The sequence below is a fragment of the Taeniopygia guttata genome, chromosome 1A, assembly GCF_048771995.1.
Source record: "Taeniopygia guttata chromosome 1A, bTaeGut7.mat, whole genome shotgun sequence".
Classification (NCBI taxonomy): Eukaryota; Metazoa; Chordata; class Aves; order Passeriformes; family Estrildidae; genus Taeniopygia; species Taeniopygia guttata.
Window position 1 is genome coordinate 5088667 of NC_133025.1, and position 26464 is coordinate 5115130.

Genomic DNA, 26464 nt, shown 5'->3' on the forward strand with positions numbered 1-26464 from the left:
AAGGAATAAGCTGTCTCTTAAATTTTGTGATTCATGGCAGGTCAAGTGTGCCAAGCACAGCACTCTTGTATGGGCTTATCAGGCTCAAAATGATTCACAAACACTTTATGGTTTTTTTTCAAGAAGTAGTCCTGTTAGTCAAGTACAATGCTTTTAGGAGGTGACAAGATGTGTGTGGATCCTCCAGAAAACATTCTGGAGGGTTTCAGCATCTCTGAAAGAAATGAAAAAGTATTTCTTCCATTGTTTTGTTTGTTTTCCTTGTAAAGGGAGAATGTCTCAATCACCTGCAACTACATGTGAAAATACATTTCACTGGAGGAGAGATTAATATGAAACCAGATAAGATTGATGGCATCTGCTCAGCTTGCACATATAGAACAATAAAAAGAAATCAAAATATAGCTTAGTTATAATTTATGCTTCCCTTTTTTTCAGAAGGATTTCATGCACATGCATGTGGAAAAGTTTTAATAAAGTTAGGTATAAGAGTTTCCTTGCACCATGAAAATCGGAAACTCTTCTTCTTTTAGCACCTGCATTGGACTCTGTTAACAATTTAGGATGCTTTTTTTATCAATACAGAAAGGCAAAGTGCAATTTGGTGACTGAGGAGATAAAACCAGATTTGTGTCAGTGCTAAAAATATCACATTTGATTTAGGCAGAATTAGGACTTTACCTCAATTAAACCAAGGCCTAAACAGACTTCTCAGTAAAACTTTTGGTTATACTTGATCTGGGAAGGAAGGCATTCTTTTATGCTTTTGGGATTAGTTCTTGTCAAACCTGACATGTTTTCCCTAAATATTTTTATTGTTATTGAATCAGGAGGCTCTGACAGAAACATGTGTTGCTGGAACATGAGAAAACTGAGTGTGAGAGAGGAAAGGCTGCAAGGACACTTAGTGAAGGAGAGAAGTTCAAAATTTAGCAGTGATTATAAAAAAGTAAGACTGAAGGATAAATTAAAATTTCATTAAAATATCCCTTACCAAATATGAGGGCTATTATAAGAATAACGTTGCATTCACTCACCCTGAGTTCTACATTTGAGCTTGATCACTTTATTCCAAAATCTAAGGAAAAGAAATAAAAAAATCCGAAGAAGGACAGCCTAAAAGATAAGGAGCATAGGTGGTGGAGAAGAGTGTTTCTGTGAAAGAGAATAAACAGAACACACTTGATTAAGTTGGATAGAAAGGCAACAAGAAAGAAGTCAGTAATATAAAAAATATAATAGTAGGGAGATTAACCTGAAGCTTCTCTATGTGTTTTCTTTCTTGTTCCATTCCAGAAATCTGAAATGGCAGGTGGTGTAGGCAGAGAAAGATCAGAGCTGTATTTAGGAATACAAATTTGTACCATGATATTTTTTGATACACACACATTTGAATGTTAAAAGAAAAATCATGAAGATCTGTAAAAGTCATTCATTTTGACACATAAGCCACAACTTTCTTTAAGAAATTTCATTCAAAACAATGAAAAATCTTTCCCTTAAACCATTTTGAAAACTAAGACTTGTTCTTAATATACAAAGATGAGCATTTTATTTTTAAACTGTGGGTTTTTTTATCTCAACAGGTTAATTCAAAATCTCTTTTTTCAGGTGGCCTTCCCCAGAGTTTACATGCATTTTTAGAGACATCTCTGTGACCTCTGTATGTTAGACAGCCCCGAAACAGCTTCCTTGAAGAAATCAAAAGCAGTTGGTATCATACATCTCTGAAACTGCTGCAATTTTATAGCAGGTACCCCGGGCAGCTCTAGGGATAAGCAACAGAGTTGCTGAGGTAGCAGCAAATCCTCCTGAGCTCTTTTCTTTCCTTGCAAGAGCATAGGAAAATCAGGTTAGATGCTGTGACTGATGGTGCTGGAGGTGGATGTTCAGCAAAAACAGGATAATTGTTTTTGTGGTGAGTGGGTTGAACCTGGACCAGGAAATGTTGCTTTTTCCACCCTTCTCATGCTCTGGTTACAGGAGGACCAGAAAAATCATTATCCCAGTTTTTTGTTTGGTAGATACCTGCTTTAGTTTTACAAGTTGCTTCAGTTTCTCTGCTTGTGTTTTAGCTCTGTCCTGTGCCTTGAGCTGGTCCAATTCAGTATTTCCCACCCTGCTGGGAAGTGTCAAACCAGGCTGTCACATGTGTCTTCCACATGTCTGACTGCTGTTAGCACAGTGTGAATATCATTTTGTTAGGAGAAAGCTGCTGCAATCCCATCAGGTGAGAATTTTTGAAATTGCCCTCTCCTTTATGTCATGGCCAATTTTTTTTCCTTGTTGTGTTTTTTTAAATGAGTTTTGTTTGTTTGTTTTCCTTTTAATGCAGAATAACTTGAAGTAGGAGCATTTGTTCTTCACTAACCTGGTATAACAACCACTAAAGTAAATAGGACTTCCATCAACTTCATGAACTTTGGATTGAATCCTCTGCATGTAAAAACTCCATCAGCCAAATTAACTTGGTCTCAGGAATGTCAAAAAAGTGAGAAATCAGTTGGTCAGTGGGTGGAGGACTAGTGCTACATCTCCGTAAGAGAACCTGTTGTGGGTATAGGATGAGAAAGTGGATTTTCATGTCAAGAGAAGGACTTTTTCAGAGCACACAGACATGCAAACTGTTGAACGGTGACAGCAATCTTTTATTCCTTTTTAACTGCTCATGCGTTCTCAAGGTTAATGATGAAAACCCAGAGGTCAACAACATCAGCTATTTTCCTGCCAGTCATGCTCCCACCTCCAAAAATGAATGTACAGTATGTCAGGCTTTGCTGCTATTAGTTTTGAACTCAGATAATTGTACCAGCTTTGGTACAGAGCCACCCTGAAAAGAGAAAATGTCAAATGCAACCTTTTCCTTGCTGTAAATGGAGTCTGTCTGCCTTCAGAAGGTACTATCATAACAGGCTTCAATTACAAGTTCTTTTTGTAGTTATGACAGTGAAAAACATTTAAAAAAAAGTTTCTGTTCATTTTTTTTTTTTAATAATCCTTCAGAATTTTTGAGCTGTTTTTGGAGACACAGCTCACTCTACCTCCACCACGGAAGAAATTAAGTTACAATGTTTAAATTATTTACACTGTGCATGATTAACTCTCCAGGAGAGAGCCTGGAGTTGCAGGAAGTGGTTGAGGAGCCATTTAGTAAAATCTGAAAATAGATAAGTATGAACAAGAATAGGAGTTTTGTTCTCTTAGTTAGGCAAAGATTACAAAGCCTGATGGGATTTTTTTTTTTTGCTTTAAAACATAAACCAAGCACCATTTTTGATTTGAGACTTGATAGAAGATTGAGAAAAATGGGAAATGACACTGGCAGTTTGTGACCAACATGGGAGAGAGAAGCAGGAGATATTTGGCATTTTTAGAAACATTGAATCATTATCACTCAGAAATCAGATTGCAATGAATTTACTGCTTCTCTGTCCTGACACAAAGCAAGTCACAGATGCCAGCACACAGAATAAAGTATGTGGGACATGTCTGAGTTTCTCACTTGCATGCTGCAAAATAGCCTGTGACATTCCTTGCACCAAGCTCTGGCAAACAGAAAGTAAAACAAAGATGACTGTGACGCACAAAACAAGCTGTGGCAGAAACTGGGAAAATTGTGATTATGTATGGTCTTTGGGAGGGCAGCACTTATCTGTAATATGAGTTTGTATTAGGACTAATGTGAAACAAAGGCTTTGTTCCAGATTACAGCCTGTGCTGACTGATTATCTGCTCTGTGAACCTGCAGTCACAGGTAATGTGTCTAACAGCTCAGTGAACTGGGAGCTCTCCCTGAGTTCCTTCTGCCTCTCACTCAATGACTCTTCTCCTCTCAAACAGCTCATCATTTTTTGGCTGCTGAGGTACCTCGCTGCTATCCTATAAAAAGCATAGTAGGTGAAAGACTGAACATGCTCTTTGAATTTTTTCTTGTTTTTCTGACAGAGGTTGTGCTGAAGGTGGCAAATGTCAGCCACCGGAAATGGCACTAAGTGCTGAAAGAAATCCAGTTTTCTTAATTTGATTTTTCTTTCTCAGCCCCAGATTCTTCAGTCTTGAAAGGATTGCAAAAGGCTTTCTAGAAAATTCATTTCCTTGAGATTAAATGAACCATACTTATATCATGTCTCACTGTGCCTTTTCTGGCCCATTTTAAAACCTTTTGGGGCAGGTGAACATTCTGTAAGCAATTGAGAAAACATAATTTGTGCTTCACTAACCTTATCACAAAAACCTTTTGTTAACATTAAATTTTCTTTATTTTAGTATTTTTTTTTATCAATTAAGCATCCATTGCACATGTCCTGACTGCTGTGGCCAAGAAAAACACATTTTTCAATCTACCTTTGTAGCTTCTTCCCGTCTTTTTACTTTTATTAAGTACCCAGCTCCTGGTCTTCTCTTTGACCCTTTTAAATCAGTCTTTACTTTTGTTCTGTGGGACTTCGGACTTCTGATCATTCCATAGATTTTCTTTGAAATTTATCTAATTGAATCCAATGATTTAATGGTTGTTGGGATCTGGAGCATGGTGCATGTTGGTTACTCCTACTCTAGGATATTTTTTATCTTTTGTGTGATACTTATTCCTATATGTTATTTATTTGAATTTTTTTTTTTATTCCTGCCTGAAATTTCATCCCTATCTTACATGCTGAAATAATAATAGCTGAAATAATAGTGCTGCATGAGTGTGTATGATTATTATCATCCATCAGTCAGGCAGTAAAAGATTTATTTCTTTTGGAGGTTTGAGGTTTATGCCTTCAGGTCACCCCAGCAGCTACTCATGAACCCTGTCCTTAGTTAGCAATAAGTCATAGTTGCAAGCCAGCTTGCACTGAATGGAAAAAATGAGATTTCTCAGAAATTATGAGCTGTGCTGAAGTGACTCCTCTCAGAGCAGTCACCAGATGTAGGAATCAAATAGGAAATGTCCAAATATAAATTAAAATTGAAATATTAAAAATCTATTTGTGAGAAAAATAGCTGTCTACAAAAATCTATATGGCTGCCACTCTAAATTCTAAAATATTAATTTACCACTAAATTCTTTTTTTTAAAAGTTTACTTTTGGCAAAAATATGCATAAGGGTTTCCCAGGCCCATTAATTCTCATTTAACATCCCTGCTGTACACATCTAGTGGCTTTGAAAATGATGCTACAACTTCTAGAGACAGGTACTAATAACAGTCTTAATTATTGTAGCTGGCGTGGAATGAAGCAGAAAATTCCCTGCCATTCTTCTTTTTTTTTTTTTTCCTGTTAACTAAATAATTTAACTGTAAAAACTATATGCATCATCAATGAACTGTTGTTTAGATTTATGTATCATATTTCAAATCAGCTACTTTTCAAGATATCTCAACCTAAATTGAATGATATAAAGTTATATCACTCATATGCCTAAGAGGGCATCAGTGAAACTCATTGCAACGAAAAATTATCAAAACAAGTTGCCCTTTATACCCACACAAGTACATGTATCTTCCATATGATTGCCTGCTTTAACATCTTTACAGTTTTCATGAATTTATTGTTACTACCTCTCTGAGGAAAAAAAAAAAAAAAAAAGTGTTCTTTTATTCCTGGTTTGAGATGTACCACTAGATATAGACACTCTATGCAACCTGTTAAGGAGAATGGATGAAATTTATGGTAGGACAAGCTATTGATTTTATGTTTAAGGTTGCTACTGTTGGAAATACAGGGTAACACTGAAAAATGATCTTAGCTCTTCCTTGAATTCCAGCAGTCTCCATGGCCTCAGCTGTAATCCTGGGCATCTTTTTTCCAAATACTTGTGTGTAGACTGGGCTGAGGGCTGGCTCTGAATACCAATGCAACAAATTATATCAGTGTTCTTTTAGGAAGAACTACTGTCCTTTCTGAAAGGCAAAACCCAAGCTATCTTTCCTCTGACATGAGAGCAAGGAGAGATGTCTGAAGACCTCAGGCCCATTTGGGCTGAGCTGTGAAGAGTTTCCTGTAGTTTAGTCTTCCTTAGGAAAAGCTCTAGAGGTGTCCCAGAACAGAAAGGTTGCTCTTTTATTCTTGAAGTCATGGGGGAAAAGGCACATTCTGTACAATAACACAGAGTTCACAAAGATTGGTGATCACCCTATTCTCTCTCACATCCAAATCCACGATATTTGAGGCCAAAGGAATTTTAACTCAGAAGTTAACCTTTCAGGGGAGGCCAAGATTTGCAGGATTTTATTTTGAATGCGGGAAGCAAAATGTCTATACAGCCTAATACATAGAGTTGATTGATATATCAATGAAATGTCTTCCTATTATTGAATGATTTACAAACAAGACTCTTCTCCTTATACATGCCTGGTCAAACTAAACATTATATTACCTCCTTCCTATTTCTCTACTCCTTGAATAATACTAGCTCAGTCATCATGCTATCAAATTGTGAAAAATACTTTTATCTTATCCAGAAGGGGGAAAAAGCATATTCAGCACTAAAGTAAGATGGATTTAGTTTATATAGTCTTTACTTGGAGGTCACTTATTTTCTCAAATCAACATTTGGCTTTATGAGGAAGTAAGGGATAATATAAGCCAATATTACTCAAAGTGTATTTGATGGAACACTATTTATAGGCATGACTGTGTTTGATGCTAATGATTTTGGTGTAACAATTGTTCTATAGTCCACTTTTGTGCCTTAATCCTCTGATTTACAGGAATTTGAAGATCAAACTCTATGTTCTTCAGAAGAAAGGATGCCAAAAGCAAGGTTAAATAAAGGGAATTCAAACATAGGTTCGTGTTTAAAAGCTATCAGCTCTGCTAAATTCCAATTCCCCTTCTACAACCTCCCCATATTATTTTCCTCACTTTTCTCCTAGGCAGTTATTGCCTTATTGTTTCAATGTCCTCTTGTTTGCAATGCATCTTGCTTCAAGAAAATGAGGCACCTTGCCTTTAAATATTGCTTTAAAGAGTCTGTGAAGATTCTGCAGCTGCTTTTCCTGGTTGAACGGTCCTTGATGGGACTGGGAGGGCAGGGAAGCCTCATTACAGAAGCTGGAAAGCAAATCCCCAGGACTTGGCAGCCAGGCACAGCCTTTTGCTGGAGTTCACACAGCTGCGGAGTCCCCAGGAGCAGGGAAGTTTGTCTGAGGCAAGACGAAGAAAAGATAATATAGGCCTTGTGAGAGTTATTTGGCACTTCAACATAGAAGTGCTTTTACTTCCATCTGGGTTGTATGCAAAATTAGAGAAGCCAGAGCTATATGCTTCTCCTTGGGCTGTTGACAGGAGTTTGGCTCGCACTTTAATGGAATTTTTATGTTTGCCAGAAGGTTAGAACCACAAAACCTGTGCTGGAAATGGCAACCTATATTATACATAGGAGTTCATCCTGGCAGATGGAGGACAGAAAGTCAAAGCAGTTCTTTCATGTCCTTCGAGCCTTGCAGTTTTACCTCACAACGTTTCTACTCCTGAGCACTGCCTACCCTTTTCCCAATATTGTTTGCATTTGCTCTTTCTGCTGTTAACCACTGGATTTTTTTCAATACAATTCATGCCTGGCCAAAGTGCTGCCCAAGTTTCTTGAGCAACCAGCTGCTTCTTTTACTTCAGCCTTTCATTTGACAGGATTAGAACAAAAAGCAATCCACTGTGGTTTCTTCAGTATTTTTTCAGTATCAATGGGAGTTGCTTCTCAATCCTCCTCTATGCTTCTGACAGAATCCATGGGGGTGATGTAAGACAGCATCATTCCATTCTGATATAATGAAGAGATCCACAAGTGGCATAATTGTATGGAGGCTCATTGACGTCAGTTCTCTGTATGTGTGTGTGAGTATGCACAGACTTACCTGTGTATATAGAATTCTAGACTGGCTTGGATGGGAAAAAACCTTAGTTCTGACCCCTGTCACAGGCAGGAACACCTTCTCTTAGACCAGATTGCTCCAAGCCCTGTTCAACATGGCCTCGAACACTTCCAGGGATGGGGCAGCCACAGCTTCTTTGGGCTGCCTTTGCCGAGGCCTCACCGCCCTCACAGTAATAATTTTCCTCCCAAGATCCTCCTTAGACCTTGAAACCAGTTCCTCCTATCCTGTTGCTACGTACCCTAGTCAGAAGTCCCTCTCCATCTCTCTTGTGGCCCTGTTAGGTACTGGAAGTCTTCTATAAGGTCTTTCTGAAACCTTCTCTTCTCCAGTATGTGTCTTCACTGTCTTTAGTGATATGCAAATTTTAGCAAGAATAGGACTACTCAGGAATTTTCAGTCCTAGCACCCATTTATGTTCTCTGTTTTAATTTTCTAAATCATTACTCTTTAAGAGTAAATGTTCTGACTAGATCCTTTACAGAGGTTTCCCAAATAACTGGATAAACTAAGGCATGAGAGGAGAAACTGGGGAAAAGAGGGACTAAGCTTATTGTACCAAACTTCTGAATATTCTGTCTTCTATTAATGTGGGAAAAAACCCATCTGATCACTATTTAACTCAGAATAACTTCTACTGTGCTCCTTAATATCATATCAAAGAAAAAAAAATGTACAAGGTTAAAGACTATTAATGTGGTGAACATAAAGGAGCTGTAATAAAACCTTGATTTAGACATGAGATTTTTGGATGGATCATTTTGATTGTTTTCTCTTCTGCTCAATTCATGCCAGCATTTTCCACCTAATAGTTTCTGTTCTGAGCCACCGTGTACACTTTCTTTCCACTGTTTCCTGCAAAATTCACTCCAGAGATGGCAACAATTGTGAAAAAGGCAGTAATTCTGCACATAAAGCTTCTTGTTGCTCTGAAATAAAGTATTCTCACTGAAACCATAGGATTTTCAGAGTCTTCAACCAGCTGAGAATCCGTCCCAGAAAAATTTCTCATCCATTACCAGATATTAAGCTTTGACTCATTCACTGCCACTCTCTCAAATTCCAAGAAGGTCAGGGAAAATTACTTAAAGTTAAATTGAGTTTATTTTTATTGTTATTTTTAACTGTCTCTAGAATCAGAGTTTTAACCAACATATCATATTCAATATTTTTTAATTTCCTTAATGTTTATATAACTATTTTTATATGTTTATAAGCTCACAAATAATATTATTTCCACTTCAAAAACGTACTACAAATGCACAAAAAATGTTTCCCGTGCGACAATGTATTCTTTACTTTAGAAATCAGACAATTGTTTATCTCAGTTCAAGCTTTGTTTAGTGCCTTTCAAAATACAAAGTTAACAAGAAACATAACTCTGTGGGTTTTAAGGCTTGGGTTGAAAGTGTTTCAAAATGGGTTGAAAGCAATTGTTGATTTTCTTTGGGAATCCACATTCTCTGGAAATTTAAACTGGTTGGCCTTGATGGAACAAGGTAGTTCAAAACACTCTGAAGCATCTCCATTCATTAGTAAATGCCTGGTTCTTCCTTGCCTTTCATGTCTGATTCTGCTACTCTTTATATTTGCAACAGAATTTTTCTGGGGACTCAAAAAATTAAAAGCATGAAATGTGAATTTGTAATGATTTGGAGTGATAGGAGCCTATAACCTTTCGCAGAGGTAAAAGAGGTAAATAAAAAGGTTTCAAAAACAAATGTATAATTCTCTACAGCTATTAGTTTGCATAGTCAAACACATCTTTGCAAAGGTGGATGTAAAATGAAATTTTCTGATGAACTAGTAGCATAGTCCAGTGTCAAAGATGAGATGGTTTAGGTATTAGTCCCATCTTCACCTCCACTATAGATTGTTTGTGCTTCTCCTCTGCCCCACAAAGTGCTGAGACTCTGTTTGCCAAATAATGGTAATAAAGAAATCTCTAGCAGAGATAAATCCACAGAGATCAATTGACTCCAGTTCACACCCCCCTCAATATCTGGCTTAGTGCTAAGACCTGGCATTTAGAACTAAGGACACAAAAGATTTTTGGAGGAAAAGAGATGTTATGGCTGGGAGGGAAGGGAGATGGCATTGGGGCTGGAAACTGTCCAGCAAACTCCTAAGGCTGTCAGAGTCTTAATTTCTCACTGGAAGCAGACCTGCATTTCATAAAAAGGAGAAAATGCTATGATTATTCTAACAGACTTCTGGACACTATTGTGAGCTCTTTACCAAAGAAAAAGTGCTCTAGCAATTTCTTTTGCCTCTCTCTTCAGAGTTAGCTCTTCATTTTAATAGCCAGATTTTCAAATGCCAGTGACGCTATCTGTGATGCCACCTGCGTACGAGTGGAATTACCTGACAGACCTCCAACTGTTTTGATGGGAGCAGATTTTAAACAGACCTTAGAACATGTGAACATAAAAGGTTTACTACCAGGAAGCTTCAAGGAAAATACAACACTTCCTAAAGCAGCTTTTCTTGTATTCTGAAAAACTTCATTTTTTGGGGGAGGATGTTCCAATTCACCATGGCAGGACGGTTGGAGCTGGATAATCTTTAAGGTCCCTTGCAAACTAAGCCATTCTATGAGTCTGTTATTCTTCTCATAGCATAATTTCCAAGGGACTGGCTACTCTTCCTGCTTAGAAGTCAACTTTGTGCTAATAACATCCCTGGGTTTTTTTGCTATCTTTCTTGTAAGAGTGCTGCTGAGAGGTGTTTGTCATTTTACAAAACAGGAACAAAGGATGGAACCTGGGGGGCACTTGCGCATTTCAGTAATATGACATTAGGAGACCACACAACTTGGTGAAAAATGCAGAAGTCTATTCACATTAAAAGAGTCAATAATAGTCCTGCAAGTCCTAGCTTAGAGGAATTTTTGCTTTCTTCACACATTGAAGAAATATTAGATGGAATTTCCACTGCCATGGAAAGATTCAGTCTCACAGTACCTCTGAAGATAGGTTGATAGGAACAAGCATATTTATTAATTTTGTGAGTCCATGCAAGAGATTTTTGACAGAAATTCCATTACCTTCCATTTCCAGGATTTTTGTCATATTTTGCCATTGATGTTAAATTTATGTAAAGCCCCTAGAGATCAGAATTTGAATAAGCATCTAAGCTAATGCTCAACACAACAGTAAGACCTATAAGGATCTCACAATTGCTCTTCTATCTTTTTCCTACTCTTGTTTACAATGTTCATCTGAGGATGATTGAAATATTTTAAGATAATAGTATTTATTTTGGAGCTCCTGGTGGCACAATATTTGAAACTGGAAGCAACAGCTAAAAGCTGGCAAATAAGTGTTGCAGTGAGGGACAAACCAACCATCTTGAGCCAAGCCCCTTTAATGATTCATGCTGCATTGGCTCACCCTGGGGAAGGATTAATAACACCAGACCAGTTGAGGCGAGTTGGACCCATCCATTTCTAGAGCCAATTCAAGCAAAACCTCTGATTGAATAGTCATTCACATAATAGTCACGTCTGGCCTTAAAATTCATACCTTTTCCTGACAATCTGAGTCGTTTAGCTTGTAGAGTATTGATTTATACAGGAGCACAGGAGGTTTCCTGTTCCAGCCTTCCAGTCTGTGCCTGATCAGGGTCACTGCATCTTTGGGTCCGACTGCTCGGCACGTTTTATGAGCTTTGGATAATACACAGGTCACTACCTGGAACACTGCACATTCATCTGATTTTCTAGCTGAATGCTAATAGGGCTTCAATATTTGTTCATTCAGCATTGTATTTCCAGTTACTGCAGTTAATAAAACTTCTTTCCCAGGAATCATGCTGGCTAAGGGAATCAGAGCAATGTTTATTCCCATATTTATTCCCAAAGCTTTTCCTTTCAGTCCTGTCTCTCTCTGACTCAGAGGTCTGTTTTGTATGAAGAAGACAAAGAAAAGGTTGTATGATTATCTACAGAAAGCCAAGAAAACATACTTGGTGGCATGCCTTTTTCATTGTTACTTGGAAACCATTAAAATATTAAAATGTCTACAAAAGCAATAAAATGATCACAGGAGTATGTGGTGATATTTAATTTTCCCACAAGTTAAATATCACTGATAATTAACTGTTAGAAGTTTATTTTGAAATGATATTTCAGTGGAATATCAGACCTTTACAACATAATTAAAGGTTTTCTCATTGTAATGGTGCCCTATTCCTGGTATGAAAGCTGCTTGAAATTATCTGTCTGCTTCATAAATGATTTTTTTTAACCTTTTTTTTTTACCCCATTTAATTTGGACATTTCTTATTTTGTTTCTCTTTTAACTACTGATCACAGACATTTCATTAGGTAATCTGGATCTCTAAGTCAGGAAAATGACTCACTTTTTACATTTTAATTGTTTGATCTGGTACTTTTCTTTGATTAGGTGGATTTTTTCTGCCAGTCTGGAAAGAGTTTGCAGTTAGTAGAGTCACTCCACGTTTTTCTTCACATTAGGACTGGGGAGATTGAGGGAAATAGAGTCAGAGTTGAAAAAGCCCTCCGTTCTCACCTGAAGTAGGCTTTTTTCACTCCTCAGATGTCACCCAAAAGGGTCATCTACCCTGTAGAGAAAAAACAGTCTCCTGTCTGTTGCTGATGAAAATAGGTGTGGCATACCCAAGTGCAAATATAAAGGGATTTTATTCTAACAAGGAACTGTTTGTGGCCCAACTGCCCCAGTGCAGAAGATTCTTCTCTACCCCCAGTCAGCAAAATTGACTAATGTTTTACAAAAAAAAAAAAAAAAAAAAAAAAAAAAAAGAAGAAAAAAAGATGGGGCTTTAATTCCTATCAGAATCCCTATTTCTTGCTCTTTCATGGTATTCTATCCAGTGTAATTCTGTCTTCTTCACATCATGACATGGTCAAGAAGCCTTAGTAGGGCATCTCACAAATCCAGCCCCTAACACCAATCAATGTGTCATGGATTATCTGTGGCAGCTCAGCCCCAAGCAGCTGCTCACTCATTCCTCCCCAGCTGGATGGGGGACAGACTCAGCAGGCTTGGACTGAGAAAACTTGTGGGTTGAGAGAAAAACAGTTTAATAAGAAAAGCAAAAGCTGCACACATAAACAAACAAACAAAAAAATTGGAATAAATTTGCTGATTTCCATGGGCAGGCAGGAAAGCCAGGAAAGCAGGGTTTCATCATGGATGACAGTGACCTGGGGACAAACACCATCACTCTGAATGTCCCTCACTTCTTCTTCTTCCCCTAGCTGTTATTGCTGCATGGAGTTCCACAGGCTATGGAATATCCCTTGGGTCAGTTGGGGTTGGCTGTCCTCTGTCACCTCCCAATTCTTTGTTCAGCCCCAGACTCCTCACTGGTGGGGTGGGGTGAGGAGCAAAACCAGCCTGGAATGTGTGTAAACACTGCCCAGCAATAAACAAAGCATCCTAAACAAAATATCCCCGTGTTATCAATGCAGTTTGCAACAGAAATTCAAAACACAGCCCCTGAAACAGCTACTGTGAAGAAAATGAACACTACCCCAACCAAAACCAATACAGTAATTTTCTCCTCTAACCCTTCTTTTAAGTTTTAGTTGAAAATTGAGGCCAACATTTTCAATAGCAGCCCCTAAAATTTCATGTGTTACACAAACAGGTTGGTATAAGCTTATAATAATTTTATGCACCATCTTGAAACATCTTTGTGCATTATTATCCAGTGATGTGCTCAGAAAAGGGTTTCATTTGCAGTGCCACAAGGATAGGCTGTCTCCATCAACATAACTAAATGAGATTATACCAGAAAATGTTCCTGAAGGTACTAGACTGTTAAAGTAATCCCTGGCAGTGTTTCCAATATAGGAAGCAAATATCCTCCAGGAATTTCCCAAAGACAGGCTGAGGTCTAGCACAGAGCAGGGACTATTTCCAATAGACAACTGGAAAGCAACTGTGCCATCTTGGAAGGAAAGGGTTTAGAGTGTGAAAATGAGTCTTAGCATAGGGATGGTCTTGATGCCAGACAGCATTAAAATTTAATAGAATAGATAAAACTCTTATGTTCCCAATGTTTTGACATCCCAAGAGCAAACAGGCAGTAAGGAAGAGCAATGCAAGTGTACTTCTGGTTTCTCATCACTCTGCTGTGGTATGTCAGGAAAGAAACTGGCAGTGGAGCTGTAAAAGAGTTCCTCATGCACATATTGTCTCTGAGGCATCAGAGGTGATCCAAAACACTGCCAATATAGCTTTATATAAAGGAGAGAGCAGTCATCACAGTAATTGCTGGTGGGCACTAAATTAATTTCATACAGGTCACAAAACATCTTTCAAAGGATGATTCCAACCAGCAACTTTTACAATAGCAGGCACTGGAATAGGCAGAGGCTACCCTGTGCTTTTGTGGCAAGGATGCACCTCTGAAACATCTTCATTTTGCAGATATTGCTCACTGGAGTCCCCTAAGCTCCATGACTCTCAGATATATTTCTTATCCTTTGTGTTTTATTGGTGAAAAACTAAAATATAGAAAAAATAAAGGAAGAACAGCTTATCTCAAGAGGCTGTCCATAATATTTATTTTTGTCATTACTTTTGTTCCTTTTTGGTCTCCTTTTAAGAGAACTTGGCTCAGAGTTTAAGCTCTGACAAGCTGAAAAGTAATGTAAAGGGCATTAGCATCCTATAAATCTGTCCTGTGTCAGGTAATGGATGTCAACCAACATCTTCCACACCTAAATGGAAGGAGAAAGAGAACAAGAAAAAAAGGTACTTTTTTTTTTTTTCCCCCAGGAAATTCGTGGTATTGTCAGGAGGATCAACCTTTTTTATTTCATTATCAAACAAAGTCCTTGGGTCAAAAGCAAGTTATGAAGGAGTTATCTTCTAAGAATCTGGAAAGATTGGTGCTGAGGGAAGTGTGTTAACATTATATTATATTCCAAACAGGGACCAGCTGGAAACATCCCATAATAACAATCACAGGATGCACAACAATGTCAGAATCATGTACTGGAGCAGACACAGATGTTTTTGGAGAAGTAGAAGAGATTTATGCTATCAAATGTGAGAGCAGCAGTGCTTTATTTCTTAGATGCATTAATAAAGTTGCTTCAAGGGAACTTTTTCATGTTGACAGAAGTAGCACAGGACTGTCCAAAACACAGAAATAATCAGCCAAGTAGAGAATGAATTCAGATTTCTCAAGTATGATTAATTTTGAAGGGTCTTATTTCAACAAAGTAACTGGGGCCTTTAAAAACTTAGATGCTCAAAAATATCAGGATGCCAGGAATCTTGAAGACCTCTTATAAAGTAAGAAGCTTCTTTTTCTCCATTTTGCAGGAAGACAATAAAAAGGAACTGTAAAACAGAAATAGAGATAATTTGTAATTAGCAAGTGACAGAAATAAACCCTCCATTTCCTGGATCCCAATGGACCTACAGTCCAATAAACCACTGAACCCCCACAGTGCTATTGAAAAGATATTGGTAGATAAGTTATGTCATAACTCACTCTCTGTCTATGAAAAAGCTAATAAGGAAAATTTCATTCTAGAGGGGAAAAAAATACAAAACCCAAAAACTTAACCCCAGTCTAGCTGATCACAAGTATCTCTCAGATCTTAATACCTTTAAATAAATGTTAAGACATTTAAATTATGTGTTATGACTCTTATGTCCTTTATCACCACCTGCCCTTTCCTAAGGGACATTCAGACGAGGACAATCAGCAGAAAAAGATTAGATATTTTAGCCTTGATTAAAAATACTAAGACATTTCGTGAAACAGCTGCACACCACACTCACCAGAAAGCCAGATTGGACTAAATGGTGGTATTGGCCTAAAAATTTTCAGTTTATTCTCTTTCTGCTTTTTCTTTTTCTCTGTAAGTGTCATATATCCCATTGCTGGAAGTGTTCAAGGCCAAGCTGGATTGGGCTTGGGGCAGCCTGATGTAAGGGATGGAGTCCCTGCCCGTGGCAGGGGGGTTGGAAATGAATGATATTTCTCTTCCAACCCCAAACCATTCAGTGATTCTGTGATTCCAAGATTCTGTGACAAAGATTGCAAGGAACTGTGGATTGACAAAGATACGAATTCACACTTAGGAAATTCCTAAATACATAAAAGAAGGTGACAAGGGGGAGAAGTCTCTCAAAGAAATTTTTTAACTGTTGCTGCATTTTGCCCATCTCTCCAGGACTTCACACAGGCATTTTTTTAGTAGAGATAAAAAAAATAAATACAGCTTCAAACCTTGGAAGTTCTTCCTAGGCTATATCAAAATAAAAATGCAATTATCTTTAAAATGCTTAAGAGGAGACAGAAGGATGGACTCATTAGCTGTGCACTTGGGCAAATTTATGCACACAGATATGCTATTCCAGTTGGTAAAGAAGCATTCATAACTCACTGCTAGATATCAACTGGAATTGTCCCTTTGTAAAAGAAAAGCAAAATTATCAGATGGTTATGACAAAAACAGTTGAAACTTTTTTACGTAAAGATTGTCACAATAGTTTCAGAAATTTAATCTGAAAAGTATTATTTTTCTTTTTTTTTTTTTTCCATTTCCTTTATAACCTTAAATGCTGAATTCAAACTCTATTTGATTCCAATCTACCACAAGTTCATAAACAACACATACCTCACTAAGAGGAAATGAGTAAAGACCAGCAAGTAATTAAATATCTTTGCTGAACTGGTTCCGAGGAACTGAGGGATTCATTATTTTTGTTTAATGAATTTTCCTAACCTTTGGTTCTGTAGCTGTGCTCCCTCTTGATTCCCCAGAGACGCTGGCAAATGGATAGAATCGACAGCAGACGTTTGTTCTTTGACCCAGGGGTATGGCCAGAAACAAGGGCTACCAAAAGGGGTCGATAGATACACGGGTGCCAGGCTGTTAAGGTTTGTGTGTGAATAACTATTGCTGAAAATCAATCCGAGAGTTGCCTGGTGTCAAAAGCAGCCGAGCCCATTTGCAGGTAATGTGGTGGTTTTCTTTCAGGCAGGTCAGACACCACACATAAGAATTTATGATGAAAAAAGAAGGAAAAAAAGGAATAAACCTATGATTGTGCAAACCGGGAGAGGAATTTTGTAACAACTGAAACACGATCAGGTGTAGGCAAAGACCAGCACAAACTCTTTAAAGAAGTAGAAGAGATTTTTAACTCAGTGCAGAGAGAAGCAAAATAAATATATGTTGGAAATAACTACAGGATGCAGAGAACTCATTTGGATTTTAAATTGCAATGATAACCATGCAATGGCATTACAGGGAACTTGAAAAATCTAATTACCATGACATCAGTCACATAAGTGCAGAGTTACGGGCTGTAAACCTGCTTCTAATCCCTCTTTTCAGTGCTCTAACCCCCTACCCACACAAACAGAAAGGGACTAAAAGACATGGGCAGTCAATCAGTGGTGATAACACCCCCATACAATCAAGCAGCAGAGTCCAGGGGAGGATTAAGCATGGGGGAATAACAGGGTTATCAACTAGAGAAACAGCAAAACAGCCAAAGAAATTGTAAGGGCATAATAATAGCAAATAGCCTGGGAACAATTCTATGCAATGAATTCCAGCAAACAAAACCTCACACTGCATTCAATCAATGTGTTTTAAGAAAATATAATGTGTCCAGTGGGTAGACCCCTGGTGTCAGAGTGAAATGAGTTGGTGGCATAATGAGTGTTGTTACTTCTCTTTTCTGTAAATTTGATGCAATCTGTTCCTGTTTATCTTCCTAAAAGAGGCTGAATTTCAACAAAGATCAAGAATTCTTAGCTATGTTTTTGTACATCCAGTTAATGTATTTCTCCAAGACAGAGCTAAGAAGAAAGCTGAAATTAAAGACATGTTTTGTCATCTGCTTTGGTAAATGCTTATCTTGCTAGACTTGGTGGTAGCTTTGAGAAAACTTTTTCTGGTTTTCAGAATAAAAGAAAGTCTAGAAAATACTCTCTACCTGTGAAAAAATAATATTTCTCAAAGAGAAAATATCTTTATTAATGTCTCCAATTCCTAGAGCTGATTGGTAAGGTGTTCAGTTAAGTGGCGCTTCATTAAAGATCTACTGTGCACAACCCAACTTTGTCCAGAGGTGCTCAAAGAAGCACTTTAGATAGAAAATATGACAGAGGCCTATGGTAAACTGGAAAGAGACTCATTCTGGAGTAGCCACCAAGCACAACCAAGGTACTCATAGTTATTAAAAAAGTGCAAGATGACTGGCTCAAATTACTGAGGCATCAACAGAGCTGAAGCCTGGTGAGTGCCTAACCTAATCAGTGTGGGACAGATCTCTCTCATATGTTCATTTCAGCAGAGAGCAGATACACTATTGTATTCAATAGAATTTTAACAGGGCAGGAAAAAAATTACTTTCCATGCTGCTCTGTTTGCCACCTCAGACTTTGAGTAGTTCTCGCTCTTTAATGTAAAGATCTTCATAATTTTCTGCAGGTTTGGGAAATGCTAATTATCACTGTTTTATAGTTTATAACACCTGACAAATGAAGGGGCAAGTCCAACAAGGCATGCAATCTGTGTTGACTAACTTTAAGGGATATAGCTTGAAAAACAGAATCCAAGTTCAAAATTACACAGCCTTGTTTATTGCTGGGCAAGAGCCACCTACCTTAGACAGAAGATATCAAATAAGGAGCTATGTAGGACAAGATAATATTACATTTGCATGTTGCATCTGAACTTCAGCTCTATGTGAAGCAGAGCATCTCAGTCAGATCGCCAGAGGAGACTCCCCATGAACGTGGAATTAAATCTGGAATAGGTGTCTCATAACACAACCGCAGAAGAAACACACAGTTCTGTCTATCTTTATGCATTGATGCATGTCCAGGGTAATTCACTCTCTCCAGGAGGGGCAGGAGCTCATAATTCCCAACCACTCCTGCATTTGATGGAACACCAGAAGAATGAATGAGCTGAGATCTTATTCCTCCTAACATGACACTCTTTATTCCTCCTAAGTCTTCAGTCATCAAGGAAAGGAAACCAAGACGTGGAAGGGAATGGAGGAGAAGCAAAACTTTGAGCTGTGGTCATGTAGAAGTGGGCAGTCCTGGTTTGAACTGCTGCTTCTGTGCTCTTTCCATTTTCATCCAACAGCTCTACAGATTGATTATCAAAGGCATGAAAAAAGCCTCAGGACTTCCCTTCTAGGTAAATATCTTAATCAGACCTGCTGGGTTGCATGTCCTGGGTTTCATGTCTTCTTTGGTCTTCACTTTTTGCATTCTTTTCTAAACAGAGGCACTCAGTGCTTTCACACACACACACACACACACCCTACATTAATGGAAGCCAGATCTCATTTTTTTTTCTATCTGCATTTAAAAAATGAATCAGTTACAATCACTCATGGTTCTTGCAATCACTAATGGTCATTCCCCCAGCCCTATTAGCCTATATTTGCTATTTTCCTGTCATTTGTGATGCTGTCAAGGAGCATGAATTGCATGTTCTAGTGTTCAAATCCAAATTCAGATACAGTGACAGCAGCTCTATACCCCAAAAACCTTGAAAATAACCAGGTCTAAGGTGTCCGCTTGGTTTTGAACTCTACAAAGTTTGGGTGATAAATGCATCCACCTAAATCATATTGTACATGGCAACATCACTGTTTTTAAACATTTATAAATGTTACTGTGAGTAATCTTGAAAGAAAAGGGAAATCAAATCACATCTTTCAGCTTCCTTGGCACAAAAAGGAGCTCTAGGTCGCTCTTGACCTTCAGACACTTACTAATACAACTGTCTAAAAGAAACCTCTCCTTAAGAGGGCTTGACAGGAGCTGCTGGAAATTCAGAGCAGTGAGACGTTGCTAGAGTTGTACGATGGCGAAAAGGAAATGGGCATTTTAAATAATTTGCCAAAAATTATTTGTGCAAAGTGAGAAAACTCTGCTGACAAGCACATAAAGAGCAATGCTTAAATGGCTCCTAGAAAATTTCACATAGCTCAAATCTGAACTCAATGTTTTCAGCCCATAAAAAGCAGCTTCTGTCTGCTTCTTGATTTAAAAACAAATCCATAATTTTTTGATTACACTAATTGCAATGCAGTTGAATTCCTCCCTTATTTCCCAGCCACTGGGGACCACAAACACATTGCCTTCGATTCTGCCTTAACAACATGCTTGACTTCAAATTATGGACATAGAGAGATTGAATTCTAAGTCATTTCATACTCTTCATAAACAGAATAATGAGTTTTCATTGTAAGAGATCCGAAGCATAAAGTCTTCCATTTGAGACAAAGTCATGATGATGGCGTACTGTTGATGCCAGGAAGAAAAATAAAACCGGATAGCTGAAAACTAAAGATTGATCTTATTTGCCTAGATCCATTTGATGTATCTTATGGCCACTGTAAAAGGTAACAGTCACATTCAGAGGTTTAGGAAGAACCCTATGAGAAACTCAGGACTATTCTTATTAAAACTAGCTTCTTATTACCGTTAGAATGTGAGCAGTCTGACAGAGATTCCTTTAACTCTCCCTGCCCAAAAGCTCTTTTTCTGTTAATTAATCTATCTGCTGTCTCATCATAGCTGGAAGCTTTGATTCACAGTTCTTATTAATTGTCACATATTGCACTACAGACACAATACAGGATAGAACAGAACTGTGAAAGGAGGAAGTGCCTGGCAGAGAGCTGAACTTAAGGAAGAGAAATGGGAATTTATCATAGGAAGAAATATACTCCTTCCTTGGAAAAAAAAAAATCCACATTTCAGAAGTGTGATATTGTCTGAATATTGACTGTTCTGAATATTGCTTGCTATAGTCAGTTTTCCCTCCAATACACTACTCATTATTTTCATATTAGTTTCTGTTGGTTTTTGGGGGTTTTTCCTGGGTGCAGATCATAGACAGTTGCCCAGGGTCACAAACCATGCATATACTGAGGTTGAGCTTTAATTAATATTTATTTAATTATGATACACTTCTTGTACCGATGTCTGGGTTGGGTTCCATGAGTTAGCCATGCCCATCCAGCTGTACTTGTCAGAGTCAGTGTAAAAGCACAATAGGAAGTCCTTAGCTCCATTTTCTGTCCTCCTGAGATCCCTTCCTCATAGTCATCACCAAAAGTCAGAAAAAACTTGGTTTTCTATATCCTCCATGGTAGTTTTTTATAGAGCAGAGCAACAGTACAAAAGGAGACTTTCATTCCCCCAACAAAACCACCTCACCTTTTTCCCAAAGTTCCTCACTCAAATTGCCCAACATGGTTCTCAAAGAACTTTATTTACTTACTCCTTGATGTTGGCAGCTCTCTTCCAAGCTCCACTCTCCCAGTCAGTGATTGGAGAATTATGTAGCTAAATGATGAGAACTAAAGTTTGACATCCAACCCTGAGTGAGGTACTCTGGGCTCCCTCCAGGACCAGAGGAAATCAAGACCTGGTTTTGAACATTGTCCATTTGGTCAACTCTGATATACAACTAACCACATCCTGGAAATAAGGGTCTCTACCCAGAAACAGACTTAGAAAATTGAGATTGTTCTGCCTGGAGAACAGAAGGCTCTGGGGAAACCTTACTGAAGCCTTTCAGTATTTGAAGGGAGCCTACAAGAAATCTGGAGAGGGATTTTTTTACAAGGGTGTGTGGTGATAGGACTAGGGAGAATGGCTTTAAACTGAGTGAAAGTAGGTTTAGATTGGATATTAGGAAGAAATTATTTACTTTGAGGGTGGCGAAGTCCTGGTACAGGTTGCCCAGAGAAGCTGTGACTGCTCCATCACTGGAAGTTTTCTAGGCCAGGTTGGGCAAGTCTCTCAACAACCTGGTCTAGTGGAAGGTTCCCTTCTGGTGAAAAACACCCAATGACATTTTCCTCATTGCACTGATAATTGTATTAAAACTGAGAGCTGAGAGCTCCTAATTCACAGTAGGCAATTTTACATACACCCATCAACCATCCTTACAAAGAATATGATTATTCCTTTATGCACCCTGTGGTCAAACAGCTGGACATGGATTCAGAAACAAATTTGAATTTACTTGATTTACAAATAATTTTTAAATCACAATAGAGAGTAAACTGTTCTACTAAGAAAAAATAATAGCTTTCGCTATTGATAAATGCACCCACTAAGCAGACTCATCAGTGTAAAATCTGGTGGTGGTGTTTCCTCAAAGAAAGGTGGCCTTGCCTGTTAGGTTATTTTCTCTGGGTTTCCAGTATGGCCATGATAATCTTGTTGTTTTTTTCAAACTTTTCTTCTTCAGGTGCTCATCCTGTTTTGATCTGGGCTTGTTGCTCATTGGAGCTATGGACTTAACGACTTGGAAATCTTCTGCAAAGGTTTTGCAAGGGTTATAAAGAGACTCAGAAGCAAAGCAGGAACAACCACTCAGTCAGCTCTAGCTCATGGTATTTCTTGGAGGCTCTTTGCCTGGCTTTAAGTACTTACATGACCATCATCACTCAATCTTTCTTAACAAGAACATTTTTCATTACTATTATTTTAGAAGTGTTTTGTAATAACTCAGAAGTACTGGGAAAAAAACCTGAAATGGCTCTTTTTTATTTTTTTTCCCCTTCACCCAAAATACATGTTTCCTTCCACTGTGTACAATCTGTTTCTGTGGCAGTGGCTTGAGTTTCCTTGGAAACGGCTGCAGGTCAGACCTTGATTGGTTGTGTTGTCAGCTTGATTGCAGTGTTTCAGGCAGTGGGACCTCTGAGTGCAGCTCCGAAGCAAGTAAATAGGGGGCTATCCAAGGGCTTTGCATTAGTGGTCTGAAAGAAACCACACAGATGGCATTTGGGGGAGTGTGTGACACAGGGGCACTGGTTTGAAGAGAACAGGAGACAGCAAGGGATGAAAAAAGAGCCAAATGAGAGGTGTTGGCAGGATGGCTGGGATGGAGGAGTTTGGCTGCAGTGAAAACTGCCGTAGTCTGCTCTCCCACAGAAGGGGCAGCTGACAGTAAGGTGCTGTGGTGGTCTGGACCATGAGTCCCTCAGTTGCTGGGACTGGAATGCTTTGGTTCCTGTTTGAATCTTCCAGTTGCACTGACAATTTTCTAAGGCACATGGATATCTTAATACAGTATTTGAAGGGAAAAAGAAAGAAGGATATTTTTCACAGTAGCGTCTAGGAGTCAGTAAATTAAAAGATAATTATAGATGAGAGTAGCAGGTTTGTATCCTGCAGACTTTAGGGAGGAGAAGAGCAAATTGCCTAAAGGGACAGTCCTGAAGTTGCTTATTTTATGTATCCAAGTACAGTAAAACCACAGAGGAAGGGCCCACACACTGAGAAGAAAAGTGGAAAGGTGGGTACAGTACTTCGGAAGGGATCCCTGAAGGAATGATCCTTTGGCTCATCCCTTTTCCACCTGTGCAAGTACATGTAAAACATGCGCTGAAAATCATCCTGGGCTCGTATGTGAACACAGTCACATACATATTTTGGAGGTCAAATCCCATGTGAAATTTCCAAAACATCCTTTCAGAACTAGAGTATCCAGAGCGAACTTAATCTTTCAAGGCTTTGCCTTGCCTTGCCTTGCTTTCCTTTCTGTTCCCTCAATTCCACCCTAAAATTAAGGTTTAATTTTAAACTTCAACAGCACAACAGTGGTGTGCACTTCTGAACCACTCTGCCAGATAACTTCCACATGGTGATTATGTTCTGTTCTGTTCTTACTCCTTAATGTACTTGATAAAGTATTTGGCAAGCAGACATGCCCAATGCCCAATAACCTACTGTAAACCTACAGATTGAAAAAAAAAAAAAAAAAGAAAGAGAAAAAAGAGAGAGAAGTGAGAAGAAAAAGAGGTGTTGCTTGTTTTCCAGTTTCAATTATTTTTCTCCCTGATTCGCAAGCAGATCACTTTCTGTTAATTAAGTAAAAAGTACTTAGTGGAATCGATCTGAATTCAGGTCTAAAAGGACTTACTAATTCTGCTGTTAGTTTTAGGAAGCTGGTGGCAAAAAGCATCCATCAAGACAAATTTGTGCAGGCACCACCTATGGCTAGAGTCACAGTCAAATGTCTGCAGTTTAACAACTTGCCTGTGAGTCATCTGGGCACCAGGGACTGTAAGCATCCTTCAGCCTATGGAAAAATGCAAGTTAATGTCACCTGATACAACCTCCTATGAAACAGAGGAAAAAAAAATCCCATTTTTCATTATTTTTACAGACCTGTGCACAGATTATCTCAGTTAGTCTGACGCACAGTAATCAGTTAAATTATGTTTAACAAGCACAGCCCATAGTGACAGACACATTTCAGCCCACAATGAAAGATCAACATCACTCTGACATTTCAGGAGTTAAACAGGAAAGGGAGGAAGGGGAGGCAAGACAGGGAGAGGAAGGCACCTGTCTACTGTCACACAGAAAACAAGCAACAAGTTAGAGGATAAAACCCTCTTGATTTCTTCTCTAGTGCTGTCCTTTGTTAACAGTGCTGCTCTTCTTTTAATAGTGTATCACTCTTTTTCAAGCAGATGTACAGCTCTCATTAGAGATAATCCTCCATGCTCCCTCATCTTTCCTTTCCCAGCTTTAGACAGATAACATTAGTTACTGTCCTTTTATTGCATTGTTCCATTTTGTGTACTCAAAGAACTATCTGCATTACAATAATCTATGCATGTCAAATGGGATTAGGAAGGAAATTGAATGAATTAGCCAGAGTTATTCAGTAAATGATCACGGAAATTTTTAACAGGAAAACACATCACTATAATTATGCAGGTAACGCCAAGTAATGTTTTTTTATTGAAATTTTTTTAATCTTCACTGTAGACACAATTAAATTATGCAAAAATTATTCTTTTTCCTTAATAATATATTTATCTGGAAGAGAGATTCATATTACATGCAATGTATTTGCTAGCATCCTTTATATGGTACATAGAGGGAGCTGTTGGCATAGGTTTATTAGACCAGTCACTGTGAAAATTTTCCATTATTACCAAACCCTTTATAAGATTTCATTATTACTTTAACTGAAAAAATCATACTGTCATCATCAATATATGAACAAAAAGAATCTCACAAGTTTTAGGTACATAAAGAAGATATGAACTGTAATACAATATTCTGCTTTTTGCTGGACATTGGATTCATTAGTATATGAACTCCAAAAAACAACAAAAAAAAAGGGAATATTAATTTTACAATTTCTAAAGTATATTAAAACATATACATGAGACAACTGCACATATTCCAATGTATATGTATGAGACTCTCTTCTATTATTTCTAGTACTGCAGAAAAGTCTGAAAGCTGGAAACTTTGTCCTCAGTGGAATGCAGGGAGACTGCCATCCCTGCCTCTTACTCTCCTGACCTTCAGGGATCTTTTCCAGGCTGTTGCTAAAACAAAGGGCACAAAAATATTTAAAGGGGAGCCTCTTACTCTATATAGTTTAGATGCTGTTAATTACCTATGTAAATGCAGCAGAACTCTTTTATTCCGTAATTTTTTTCCTCCACACATGAGCATATAAAATTCCCACTAGTTTGCCCTCAGGATAAGTATAAACATCTAAAATTTGCAAAAAAACAGATTAACAAATGTACATTGTATGAATGGGACAGTGCTAACAGCTGTCTTTAAATTAGTTCATGAAAGATTAGTTAGGGAAAGAATATTTTAAATCATGAAATATAAAAAGGAATCCGCTCTGTTTTTCAAAACATACAAAATGTTTTGTTAACTCTTTTGTCCATCACATTTCATTGCTGAAATTCTATAAGTTTCCAAATTCCTTTTGGCACTTGTAGTGCTGAAATCCTGAAATCATGACTATTCCCTCTGCAGTCCTAGTTCAGAAAACCCCAAACAGGACATTCTTGATATCACAGAAGAGATGTAACTTCCAATGAGATGTTTGGCAAAACTGGTGAGTCTCACAGCTTCAACATGCAAGGCAACCTTGGCATTTTTACCCAGATCAGGGCTGAGTGTTTTAAGGTTTATATCAGAGCTGGATATCTCAAAGAAATAGCATTTCTACACTTTGTTAGATAGTCTTAGAGTCTTAGAAGCATCGTAAACACCTAATGTGATTGACATGTCATACACTGAAAAGGCTGAACAATAGCAACAGGGTCACTTGATTTCCCAGTGAGCACACAGATGTTACACGGACATACATGGTCACTTACCCATTTTTCATTTAACTTGTAAATGGATTCCATTTAGCACAGAACAAAAAGGAAGTTATTTACAATGCCTATTCTGTGCCCAGTCTCCATTTCAGTGAGAGGTTTGACTGCCTTTGATATAAACAAGAAGGAGCCCTTCGTTTCAGCTCACATGTAAATGCAATTTTGTTTGCTGTTCTTCTTTAATGGCTGGAATAACAAGGGCTACTGAATGATTTGTGTCTACCTCAAATTTTATATCTATCTGATACTTTGAATTAAAAATCGCATTTCTTACTTGTGGCCTCAATTCAGCACAATACTTAAGCAGAATTTAACTCGAATGCATGCAAATTCCCAGGGATTTAAATAAAGCTATCTGTATATTTAAAGATAGCTTCACACTTTTTTGAACAGCAATCGCAGCTGTTGCCAAGATTTCTGCTTTAACAAGCACACAGTGTCTG

At 38.1% G+C, this 26464-nt stretch overlaps 2 long non-coding RNA genes across 3 annotated transcripts in view; one reads left to right on the forward strand and one right to left on the reverse strand.

Annotated features, from left to right (window-relative positions):
• The window catches only part of LOC140680671 (uncharacterized), a 182617-nt gene that overhangs the window by 35628 nt on the left and 120525 nt on the right, over positions 1 to 26464 (forward strand). The window lies entirely within an intron of this gene.
• LOC140680670 (uncharacterized) overlaps positions 13746 to 26464 on the reverse strand; it is a 37811-nt gene continuing 25092 nt past the window's right edge. For both annotated transcript variants that reach the window (XR_012052025.1, XR_012052024.1), the window contains exon 4: positions 13746 to 15200. This is a non-coding gene — a long non-coding RNA (uncharacterized lncRNA). The remainder of the gene's footprint in view (positions 15201 to 26464) is intronic.